General features: G+C 47.6%; 1 long non-coding RNA gene across 5 annotated transcripts; it reads left to right on the top strand.

Annotated features, from left to right (window-relative positions):
• The first annotated feature begins 7,523 nt into the window (after positions 1–7,523).
• On the top strand, positions 7,524–12,127 carry LOC140002767 (uncharacterized). Of its 5 annotated transcripts, none has more exons than XR_011810286.1 (7): positions 7,524–8,413; positions 9,814–9,953; positions 10,414–10,474; positions 10,635–10,693; positions 10,816–10,892; positions 11,429–11,482; positions 11,584–12,127. It is a non-coding gene; the product is annotated as an uncharacterized lncRNA (long non-coding RNA). The 5 variants fall into 5 exon arrangements; XR_011810287.1 differs by having other exon boundaries at positions 7,526–8,413; positions 9,844–9,953; XR_011810285.1 differs by lacking the exon at positions 7,524–8,413 and adding an exon at positions 9,506–9,627 and having other exon boundaries at positions 9,844–9,953.
• The last annotated feature ends 498 nt before the right edge of the window (positions 12,128–12,625 follow it).

The following is a 12,625-nucleotide window of genomic DNA, read 5'->3' on the forward strand; positions in this document are numbered from 1 at the left end:
CCTGGGGGTCCGCTCAGACATTCACCAAAAACGTATTAACCACCTGGGGGTCCGTTCAGACATTCAGCAACAATGCATTAACCGTCTGGGGGTCTGGTTAGATTCAGAACACTGAACTATCACGGATAACCACCCTCACCCTAGTTGCATTAATGAGAGCTATCACAATGCAATCAAGTATGGTTTATTACAGCAACAGGTAATCAGGTTCTTTTGGATTGCCGGTGATAGTGACTATCTGCAAAAGCAAGCTAGTATGCATGAAATACACAGGTGTTATACAGGTGTTACAGGTGTTATACAGGTGTTACAGATGTTATACAGGTGTTACAGGTGCGCAGCCTAGAAATAAACGCGTTAAAAGGATCAAAGACTCTATAGAGATTTATAAGCAAATATTCAGATCTCACCCAAAGGCGTCCCAATGGGGGGGCAAGAGAGGCTCAGCCCGTCGACTGATCCCAGGAGTCAGGAGGTCCTAAGGATGTTGTTTGTCCTCGGGATGGTATCTCCCCTGACGATGGTATCTTCCCTAACATCCCCTCTCTCTTGGGCCAATTTATATTATTTTCTATCTTTTAGGTGGAGCTTGAGTGGCTCTAGTCAAGCATATCTTAGTTATGATTGGTGTAAAGTTTTCCTGTCTCCGTTTAAAGTAATAGGCTCCGAGAAATTCAGAGCGCGTGCTCAGTGAGGGGTGGTCGCACCTTGGAGGCGGGTAGCTTTTGGGATGGAGGTGTGTTTTGGTATTATAATGATATTATAATGAGCAAAAAGTACACTAGGGTACAGCATTTGTCAAAACATGACAGGTCTTTGGCTTAGGGTGGCAAAAAGTGCAGCTTTGTGCACAAGAACAATCGAGGCCCCACCTGATTACAGAGCCTAGCCGTGGTGTCTCCACTCCACTCTACGCTCCGTGGTGTTCCTTAGAGCTAGCACACCAAGTTTCCCCAGCGCGATAGCATCTAAGGTTGGGAGCCTAGGGAATGCTCAGATAATGCAGTTATGCCCTACCCTGAAAGCCTCTTCAATGCTGTACCTCTTCCTTAAAAGTGTGAATGTTAGTTTTATTTTCCTAGTTACTTCAGGCATTTACACCACAGGTAGCTTACTGAAGTAAGTGATTTTTCCTGCAAGTGGAATGGATTTTTTTTTTTTTTTTGGCGTGCAATCAGTTCTGTGTTGCCTTCAGGGGGCAGTGGCGACCTGGTTCAGGAACGGCACGGCGACCAACCCCAGGCCGCTCGGTCCATCGGCTCACAGACACCAATGTGGTGGATGGCAAATGGCATTTATTGTCGAGTCACATGGGCTTACATACCCGAGGCCCATAGCGTCACTTCCGCTTGCTTACATCACAGACCACACGCTACTGTCCATCAAGGGAGGGGCTCCACCTTTCCGTACATCGTGACATCTTCCGGCCGCCAGACCCTAACTACCCACATTTCCCCCCTCCCTATGCACAACCAAATTAGCTAAAATATAACAATCTTAAGACGTAGACATCATAACTTAACTAAAATACATAAGGCACAATAACCAGGAGAAAACTAAGAGGTAACTGGTAACGCTGAGTAAATGCACTCTTAAAGTAGTTGTTGGTGTTCTACCAACATAATGTTAACTTTCTCTAACCAACTTTTAACAAACAACACAAGCATATTTAGTATACAAGGTCCAAAGATAAGATCACACAAACGCATTGTAGCCCCCCACCCACGGAGGCCGCTTCGCTGGTGTCTGGATTCTGCCAGTGTGGAACTCTCAGGCTTAGACAGGACGCTTGCTGACTTATTGTCTTCTCATGTCGCCGGGGTATACAGATTACGGGGGTGCCCGATGATCCGTTCCTGTGAACAGAAACTCAGTTTTCATTAGTTTTGTTCTGAAGTTGGGGCGTCGGCTGTTTGGAGCTTCTCTGGCTGCACGAGTTGCCATACCTTCGCGGGCCCTCAGGCCCTGGACTTGCGCCTGGGGGGTGATCACTGTTGGGTCCGTACCCATTAGCCGCTGCAGGCTAGAGCCATACAGTGTGTGATCCATCCCAGTTACTTGGGCCAGTTGTCTCATACAGTTGTCCCCCCATTCTCGTTTAAAAATGATCATCCCACCCCCGTCAAAGATCAGTCTACAAGTTTGTGTTATATCAAACGGGAGCATGTCGTCTCCCCTGAAAACACCATCTATGAGGGTGGAGACCATTGCAGAATGAAGCCCTTTATCCGCAATGGCTTTAACAATCGCTTGTACATCCTTAGGGTTTGTTGGTGAGTGAACCCTCTGCCCCCCGTCTGTCACCCAGACCAGGAACGCTAGCATGGCCGATAGAGCCAAGATGGTGCACGCAATCTTAATTTTCCTCCAATCTGTGAGAGGAATTTCTCTGCCTCGCGGTGCAGCTTTATTTCGGATGGGGATATTTTGGCTATCTGTCCTCATTTCCTCCTCCGAATTTGAATCGGTATGTGATCCGGAGTCAGAGCTTGACTGACTGCTCACCTCCGAGTTCCGGTACCCTCCCATCGAGTTCCGGCCCCGCCCCCCACCCCTGCGGGCGGGCCGCTCTCTGCCTCGTGGCTCGCCCCGCCGCCATCTCAGCGAGGCGTTTGCGCCACAGGAGCGTTTTCTCGGATGGCCGTTCCGATCGGCTCTCTGCCCCTCTCTCACGCTTCTACCTCCTCCCTGGTCGTCCCCGCAACCGTTCTCTTTCTCGCATTTCCACGTGTTAGTAAAACCTAACATTTCATCCCCGTTCCCGCCGGAGGCTTCTTCACCCAACTCTTCGTCTTCTAGTTCAGCACCGTACTGGGGCGCACAGGGCCGTGGTCTCTCCCAGATTTCTCCAGGCTCTGGTTCCCCACCGGCACACCTGGCTTCCTCAGCCGAGCCACCCCACAGCTTCCACAACTTTGATACGACCTTCACAAGGGTTTCCATCTTCCTTGTTGGTCCGGGAGCGTCCTCCCCGCCGGGCTGGTCCCGCCGCTCCGGCCGCCGTTCACCCGAATCCAGGAGTTTTCCCGGGTATCGGCACCACTTGTTGCCTTCAGGGGGTAGTGGCGACCTGGTTCAGGAACGGCATGGTGACCAACCCCAGGCCGCTCGGTCCATCGGCTCACAGACACCAATGTGGTGGATGGCAAATGGCATTTATTGTCGAGTCACATGGGCTTACATACCCGAGGCCCATAGCGTCACTTCCGCTTGCTTACATCACAGACCACACGCTACTGTCCATCAAGGGAGGGGCTCCACCTTTCCGTACATCGCGACATCTTCCGGCCGCCAGACCCTAACTACCCACAGTTCTGCTCCTAGATTTTTCTTTTTATGTAAATAAAAGATCGAGCTAATTCCAGATGGAAAAAAAAATCAGTTACTTTCTTGGTCAGTTTGTCCTTTTAATATTCAAAGCTGCAGCAAAAGCATGGGGATTTTTGTTTCTAGAAACACCCTAGCTCTCCTGTCTGCACTCTGCATGCTGTTGAGCTAAGCCATATAAATGAATAAAGAAACCACAGCTACTGCTCCTTTCTCTTTTTTTTTTTTTTTTTTTTTTTTGTGCTTTCCCCCTTGCACTTTCCCAGGTGATTGGCTTCAGGTTCCAGGTGGGACCTAGTGGTAACTGAGTTGCAGGTATTCCATGACAGAGCTCATTCTGCCTGGGCTGCTTTTTCGGGTAAGCGCTTTGTTTTTCCTTCAGTCAGTTGCAGGGTTCTTTAGGTGGGTCAGAGTCTATGGACTGATGTGTTTTCCAGTAGAAACCGGTACGCATATCTTTTTGAGTTGGTAACTGGTAGGATCTGTCACTGTAAAGCGATCTAGTAGTAGGTGCCTGTATTGCACGCAGCTCTTCCTCAGGTGAGTAGTTGTTATGGCAGTTTTACGGATGGTATGGTGATGTTACTTTGTGTGTTTGCTTTGTGGTTCTGGGTCCCTTCTGATTTTTGCAGAATTACGGGGCTTTCTGTGAGTCTTTGCCTGTATGTCAAATATTATCAAAGCTACAACCTTGCTGTTAAAGTGATGGAGCAGGGTTTAGTTGAAATGTATCATGGAAGCTCCCTGTGTGAGCATGTATCTGAAAATGGCAGCAGTGGGCACGTAAAGGGTAGTCTGTTTCAAGTTTAGGGACAGTTTGTTATATTTCTGGAGCTTTTGCCTGTGTGTTTTCTGTCTGTCGAGTCTTTAGACCATAAAGCCTTCTAGGCTTTATGTCCTTGAATTGACGTATTAGAAGTACGTTTATGAGGGGTTGCCAGGTACGTTGTTTTTGGGAAACCGTGGGGTATGGTTCCTTGAGTGCATAAGTGCAGTAGTGCCAAGAGAGTGAGCAGGGCCACCTTCTTCATCTCTGCAGAATAAGTCTGTTCGGGCACACTTCTCAGGTAAATGTAGTGAGCAGATGAGGTAAAGGAGCTGGGAACAGAGAGGTATTGCACAGTAGCATGTTGCATCAGTAGTAGTCAGCGTTGCGGAGGAGGTGGGTGTCAGGGCTGGCGTGCTAGTGAATGCTGGTTCTCTGTTTTTGCAAGTGATGATGAACCTGTTTGAGCTAATTCCATTTGAAAGAGTTCCAGTTACTGGCCTGGTCGTGTCGTCCTTTCAATGTTAAAAGCTGCAGCAAAAGCATGGGGATTGTTGCTTCTAGAAACACCACAGGTCACCTGTCTGCTCTCTGCATGTTTTTCAAGTAAAGCAGATCTTAAAAAAAAACAAAAAAAAAACAACAAAAAAACCAAACAAAAACAAACAAACAAACAAACAAAGAAAATAATAAAAAACAGGTGCTGCTGCTGCTGCTCCTGCTTTCTTTCTACTTCCTTGTGCTTTGCCCCTCCCCTTTTCCAGGTGATTGGGTTTGGGTGCTGGGTGGGGCTGAATGCTATATGAGCCCCAGGCATGCTATCAGAGAGCTCCTTCTGCCTGGGCTGCTCCTTGGGGTAAGTGCTTTGTTTTTCCTTCAGTCAGTTGCAGGGTTCTCTAGGCAGGCTGGAGTTTATAGATTTCTAGAATTTTTAAGTGCTTGGAATTCACTTAGGAGAGGGATGTTTAATAGAGGTTTCTGGCTCACTGTTTTTTGGGATGGTGGGATACTCTTCTGTTTTTGAGCTATATTTTAATCTCTAAATGTATAAACCAGCAGTAGGTAAACATTAGGAGGAACCGGTCAAAGGTAACAGCGCTTTCTGGAACCGTCAAGTTCTTGTTCGGCAACGTAGTGACTGGTTTGATCTACTTCACAGATGGAGAGGCAAGTGGACTGCTCTCTTTGAAATAATAAAATTGAAAACATAAAGTTTGTCAAAGATGGCAGTGCATGTTTGCAGTCTGTTTATTGCTTTTGCCAGTGGTAGATAACATTTATAAGGAATCGGTGAAAGGAAAGAGCGCCTTCTGGAACTGTGAAGCTCTGTGTTGGCAACTCGGTGACTGGCTGGACCTACTGTCCATCTCCAGAGGGAAGCGGACTGCTGTTTTGAAATTAAAAAATACTAATAAAAAAAAAAAAATATGGTGCTGCTCTATGGCGCCCGGAGGACTGCCACTCTGCATGGCAGTTAAAAAGAATGTGGTTTGGAGATGGAGAGCCACAGAGATGAAGCAGCTGGGAAGAGAGACACAAGTATTGCAGTAGGTAGGCTGTGGTTATGAGGTGCCTCAGGATGTGCTTTTTTTCTTGTTTCTGCCCTTCCCTCGTGCAGCCTTGGAGAGATGAAGTCCCCGTGGTGTGGAGTGGTGCAAAAAGGTAAGAGGGTTGTCGGCCCGGTCAGTTTCCTTCACCAATGCTAAGGCAAGTCTTTGAAGAGAAACAGCCTGGTTGCTTGTGCTGCCCCCTGTTGAACTAAGCCAGACCAAAAACAGGGCTGCTGTTCCTCCTGCTCTCTTTACCTCTTCTCATCTTGCAGAGGAATGGTCCAGCAATTCGGGTTAATAGGGGACAAGAGAACAAAGGGGTTTCAGAATAGCTGCTAACTGTTATGACTATTGCATGGGGCACTATGCAAGTCTCTGACATCCAGCCAAGATGGACAAAGGAGAAGGACAAGGGAAAAGCCTGGGAGGAAGACTATGAGCCTTCAGTACGAGAGACCCGCAGAGGGACCACCAGAGACTGATAACACATGCGCCAGTGGGCGGGTTCGGATTCCAGGAACTAGTTATAATAACCCTGCCTTTTCTAGAAGTAGTAATGAATATGTATTAGCCCAGGAGCATAAAAACCAGCCGCCTGCTGTGACTTGTGTGCGTCTCGGTGGAGCAGAGACTCCCGGCGCACCCAGTGCTGTTTGCTTCCCTCTATTCATTTAATAAATTGTAAACTTTGATTGTAATCCTATTTGGGACTTAGTCATTTATTACAACAGACAACCTTGTAAAATGCAGACAACCAGAATCCTTACAACAATTAAGTGGAAATCACGGTGTAAGAAACATTACCACCTCAAAGAGTAAAAGCCTCAAAAGAAATGGGACTTGTAACAGGCCAGCAGCTGTGTGTTTTCGGTGAAGCACCAGGTAGAGTATAAACCTGGATTGCACAGTTAATGGGGAAACGGGAGGGTCCTGGTCCTTGGGAGGGAAAAAAAAAGTATATAAACTGTGTATGGAATCGGTAGGTGCCCTCCTGCTTGCGGGACACCCGCCATTGTAATCTCAAATACAAATGCTACTGTACTGAGATCCTCTCCTGAGCCTATGTTATTTCCCAAAGATTGATTTGCGGTTTTAAGGTTTCAGGGATAGGGCCCTAGGGTTGGGTTTCAGGGTAAGCGTTCTCAGGGTTTATGTTTAGGATTTTAAGGTTTTTAGTTTTAGGGTTGGAGTTTGAACGGTTAGGATTTTAGGGATTTGAGGGTTAGGGTTTTAAGGGTTTCATGGTTAGCGTGTCAGGGTTTTAGAGTTTTTTGGGTTGTAGTGTTGATAGTTTTTTTAGGGTTAGGTTCTTAGGGTTTTATTTTTGGTCAGTTATTTACGGTTAGGGTTTTAAGATCTTATTATTTTTTTTTTTTTCAGGTTAAGTTCTCCTGGGTTAGGGTTTTGAGCGTCTTAATATTTTGGGTTGGGTTTGGGATTTGAGCGTCTTAATTTTGTGGGCTTGGGCGCTGTGAGCGTCTTAAGTGTTTGGGTTAGGGATTTTAAGCATAGGTCTTCAGGGGTTTAGTTTGGGTTAGGTCTGTAGGGGTTTCGAGGATTTTTAGGGTTAGGGCTTGCGGCTTTTTTGGGTAAGGGCGGTAAGGGCTAGGGTTCCAGGGAGTGCTGTTAAATGTAGTTCTCGACAACTCGGCCTCTGATTGGCCGTGCCGGCTGTGCAGGGAATGCTGGTAGGTGCAGTTTTCCGTCACAAGGCTTCCGGTAGGCCGCATTGGGTGCCCAGAGCATACCGGGAAATGTAGTTCTGGGACTCCGGACTTCCGGGAGGCCATGTTGAGCGCCCAGAGCATACCGGGAAATGCAGTTCTGGGACTCTGAACTTCCGGAGGCCATGTTGAGCGCCCAGAGCATACCGGGAAATGCAGTTCTCGGGGACTAGGGCTGGGGCTAGGGTTAGAGTTTAGGGTGAGGGTTGGGGTTAGGGTTAGGGCTAGTGAATGCTGGTTCTCTGTGTTTGCAGATGACGGTGAGCGTGTTTAAACTAATTCCAGTTGAAGAAGTTTCAGTTACTTGCTTGGTGACATTATCAGTTCAACATTAAAAGCTGCAGCAAAAGCAAAAGGGGATTTTTGCTTCTAGAAACACCCCAGTTCTCCTGTCTGCACTCTGCATGCTGTTGAGCTAAGCCTTATAAATAAGTAAATAAACCAGAGGTGCTGCTGCTCCTCTTTTTGCTTTTTTGTGCTTTCCCCGCATGCGACCTCTGCCGCCCCCTGCTGGTGGAAAACGTGTACTGCAGGCGGCCGGGGGCGCGCATGCGCGGTGACGCCCGCGGGCGCCCTCTGCCGCTACCTCCTGGTGGAAAACAAGTACTGCAGGCGGCCGGGGGCCGCGCATGCGCGTTGCTTATTACGTCTTTTTTTTTTTTTTGATGTGTAATTTCCTACGCTCCTAGATTTTTCTTCATATGTAAATGAAAGGTTCGTGCTAATTCCCGTTGAAAATATTTCATTTACTTTCTTGGTTGTATTGTCCTTTCTATGTTCAAAGCTGAGTCAAAAATACGGTAAATTTTGCTTCTAGAAACACCGCAGTTCTTTTGTCTGCACTCCGCATGCTGTAAACTAGGGATAGGTGACAAATAAATAAAAAAATAAATAAAAGAACACAGCTGCTGCTCCTGCTCTCTTTCTTGTTTTTTGCCCCCTCCTCTTTCCCAGGTGATTGGGTTTGGGTGCTGGGCGGGGCCAAATGTTATACGAGCCCTAGGCATTCTATCAGAGAGCTCCTTCTGCGTGGGCTGCTCTTTGGGGTCGGTGCTTTGTTTATTCTTCTGTTAGCTACATGCAGGGTTCTTTTCGTGGGTCAGAGTCTTGTACGATATTTTAGAGGAAACCAATCTAGTAGTACGTGCATTTATTGCAAGAAGCTCTTTGGAGGTGATTAATTGTTATAGCACTTTTATGGATAGGATGTCAATGTTATTTTGTGTGTTTGCTTTGTTGTTCTATGTCCCTCATGATTTTTGCAGGGTTATAGGGCAGATGCCACCAGGTCTACCCCTTTTGTTGTTTTTGTTTTTTTTGATTTATTTTTCTTATTTTCTTTTTCGGAAGGCGGGTTTGGGATTTGAGCGTCCTATTTTTTGGGGTTTGGGATTTGAGCATCTTAATTTTGTGGGTGTGGGATTTGAGCGTCTTCAATGTTTGGGTTAGGGCTTTTAGGCATAGGTCTTCAGGGGTTTAGTGTGGTGGATAGTTTGGGTTAGGTCTGTAGGGGTTTCGAGGATTTTTAGGGTTAGGGCTTGCGGCTTTTTTGTGTAAGGGCGGCAAGGGCTAGGGTTCCAGGGAGTGCTGTTAAATGTAGTTCTCGACAACTCGGCCTCTGATTGGCCGTGCCGGCTGTGCAGGGAATGCTGGTAGGTGTAGTTTTCCGTCACAAGGCTTCCGGTAGGCCGCGTTGGGTGCCCAGAGCATGCCGGGAAATGTAGTTCTGGGACTCCGGACTTCCGGGAGGCCATGTTGGGTGCCCAGAGCATACCGGGAAATGTAGTTCTCGGGGACTAGGGTTGGGGTTAGGGACTAGGGCTGGGACTAGGGTTAGAGCTTAGGGTGAGGGTTGGGGTTAGGGTTAGGGCTAGTGAATGCTGGTTCTCTGTGTTTGCAGATGACGGTGAGCGTGTTTAAACTAATTCCAGTTGAAGAAGTTTCAGTTACTTGCTTGGTGACGTTATCCGTTCAACATTAAAAGCTGCAGCAAAAGCAAAAGGGGAGTTTTGCTTCTAGAAATACCACAGGTCTCTTGTCTGCTCTCGGAATGTTTTTGAGATAAACCAGATCTTAAAAAAAAAAAAAAAAAAGGAAAAAAAAAAACCCACAGCTGCTTCTTTTGCTCTCTTCCTACTTCCTTGTGCTTTGCCCCTCCCCTTTCCCAGGTGATTGGGCTTGGGTGCTGGGCGGGGCTGAATGCTGTATGAGCCCCAGGCATGCTAGCAGAGAGCTCCTTCTGCTTGGGCTGCTCTTTGGGGTAAGTGCTTTGTTTTTCCTTCAGTCAGTTGCAGGGTTCTCTAGGCAGACTGGAGCCTATGGATTTCTGGATTTTAAGTGCTTGGAATTCACTCAGTAGCGGGATGTTTAGTAGGGGCTGCTGGCTCACTGTTTTTTTGGGATGGTGGGATACTCTTCTGTTTTTGAGCTATATTTTAATCTCTAGATGTATAAACCCACTTGTGTAACTCTCCAGAGGACTAAAACCAGCTTGATTGAATGCTACATATGGCTTGGCAGCGTAGATGCAGCATTACCAAGAGACTGAGCAGAGTTGTATCAGAGTCACCTTTTCATCTGCAAAGGGTAAGTCTGTGATTACCCCTGCCAGGGCTGCTGTGTGCGCATGTCTTTTTGGCATTTGTGGAGCTCGGTTGTTTTTTTTTTTTGTGTGTGTGTGTGTATGTTCTAACTTTATTTTTTTTTTTGAGGGGTGAATAGTGTGTGTGCTGAGCGGGGTTGGCAGGAGGAGGTGGGGAGCTGCTCAGGACTGGTAGGTTTGGTTTCTAGGAGTGTGCAGCATCCTTCCTGTGCGATGCGACTGATTGTTGGGCGGGAACGTTCCAGCTTGTGTGTCTTAGGCAATGTAGCTTGTGTAGTGTGTGTTGTGTGGCCTGGGCAGAGTTTGCTGTGGCGCTGTGAGCGTAGAATCTGAGTTAGAGCTGGTGGGCAGCTGAAGTACCAGAGCCGGGAAGAGAGAGGTCTTGCAGCAGGTATGCTGTGGCTGTGAGGTGCTTTAAAGTGTGCTTTTCTCTTGCCTCTGCAGGTGCTTTGTGCAGTTGTGGAGAGGGAAGGGAAATCCTCATGTCACGAAGCTCTGCGGGAAGGTGAGTGTTGTCAGCCTGGTCATCCCTTATCTGAAGCGAAGGGAAGACACTCAGGTGTTTCCCTCAGAGGGTCCAAGGTGAGACTGTTTGGGATAGAGGAGCAGTGTGGCAGGTGGGTGCTTGCAAGCACAGTGGTTCTTTTGTCCTTTTGTTTTCCCAGGTGGTGTGGATGATGCTGGTCGCTCCTTTCAAGCTTGGACCTAATTTGCAGGTCCAGAGGCAAGTGGCCTGCTGTTTTGAAAGGAGAAAAGTAAAGCTGGGGTCGCTTATGTTGTTGAGGGATGGGTGGTACTGCTGGCAGCTGAATGTTTATCTTCTGCCTGTGTTTTTCTTTTGTTCAGGCTGAAACGCAGTGTGCAGTGCAGGACCTCTCGACCCAAGCTGCCTCTGCAGTGACTCTGGTGCGTGATGAGCAGAGGTAACTGTTGTTTTTGGGGCGCGATTGTCACTGCAGTTATTTTCCTACATCCAATAGAGTAAAATCGCAGTTTGCCTTTTAGAGGTGCTATAAGTGGGTGAAGAGAACAGATGGAAGCATGTGCCACATGGGGTAGGCAGGCGGCTGAGGTACAGGAGGGGATGAGAGTATGTGATTTTTTTCTGGGGACGAAATGGAATTAATTTTGTTGGTGTATAATGTGTTCTGCACCTAGATTTTTCTTTCAATGTGAATAAAAGTTTGAGCTAATTCCAGTTAAGAAAGTTCCAGTTACTTGCTGGGTCGTGTTGTCCTTTTAATATTCAAAGCTGCAGCAAAAGCATGGGGATTATTGCTTCTAGAAAAACCCCAGTTTTCTTATCTGCAGTCTGCATGCTGTTGAGCTAAAGCAGACTAAAAAATAAATACAGGAAACACAGACACACACACACAAAAAAAATAGTAACAAAAAAAACCAACACCATTGGCTGACTTGTTGTGAACGCAACGATCATTTAATTCCTTTGTTTTCACAGGTGGTGTGGATGATACTGGTTGCACTGTTGGAGCTTGGATTCGGAGAGGAAGAGGTGAGCAGAACCGTATGTTGCATCAGCAGTAGTCAGCATTGTGGAGGAGGTGGGCATCATGGCCGGCGTGCTAGTGAATGCTGGTAATCTGTTTTTTGCAGCTGATGATGAGCCTGGCAATTGACTAAGATGACAATCAGTGCCTGTGCATTTCTTGAGGCAGAGAAACTTTACCATGCAGCAACCTGAGAGCTAAGTTGTGGGGCACCTGGTATTTGCATATGTGGGGTGGCTAATGGGAGCTGGGAGCCAGAGCAGCATGGAGCCAGCTGGCTGAATAGACTTGGTGTCACTGTGAGGGTGGTTGAGGCTGGGTCACGTTCAAGCTGCTTGTGGCTGGGTCACCAGGCTAATAGAAGAAGCGGGATTATTTTGTAGCGTGAGTGCGTGCGCCAGGCAGGACAGTTTGCTTCAGTTTGTCTGTCTTGTGGTGTTGCTTCTGCAGTGTCTGTTCTGTGCTTCTCGGGTCTTGATATCCTCCTGGCTTTTTAGACCGGACTGACCAGGCAGGCGACTTGGTAGCTGTGCAGAAGGGCCTCAATGCTTGTTTTGTCATCATGGCTCTGATCAAGCAGTGACTGCAAGACAAGAAGTGCTCGAAAGTGCAGATCTGTTTCAGGTCTTGTGCATCATATTCGGTTGGAGATCGCGTCTGTTTCCATCCTCACTCTTGCAGAAGTCATTTGGGCCGCATCAGGAGCTCTTGCTTGGGAATTGAATTCCTGAGAGTTGTCTTAGGGGGTTTTCATTCCGCATCCTTCCGGTCTCTTGTCTTGAAGGCAGGCTTTTTAGGCCTCCATCATCCCAGTTCTGGCAGTTGCTTCCAGTCGCGTGTCGTGACATTTGAGTCTCTCCTTGGGTCTGGTGCAGAGCACCTGTATCTGACTTGCTGTTGCCATAGGGCTTTCCTTTTGGGGGTCAATGTTTCTTGTGCCTAGTGTTGTGTGTTTTGTTTGTAGTGTTTGTGGCATGCCTGTGTGTGTACGTGTTTGGTCTGGAGCTGTCCTGCCTGGCAGTTAGTGATTAATGTGGCAGTGCATGGGTGTACTAATACATTGATGGGACTGTGTTGGCGAAGACATCTGGTCTGCCTCTGGGCACGTACTGAAGGGCAGCTGGCACAGTCATGTCTGGTGGTTGGCA

Source organism: Anas platyrhynchos, chromosome 6 (assembly GCF_047663525.1).
Source record: "Anas platyrhynchos isolate ZD024472 breed Pekin duck chromosome 6, IASCAAS_PekinDuck_T2T, whole genome shotgun sequence".
Classification (NCBI taxonomy): Eukaryota; Metazoa; Chordata; class Aves; order Anseriformes; family Anatidae; genus Anas; species Anas platyrhynchos.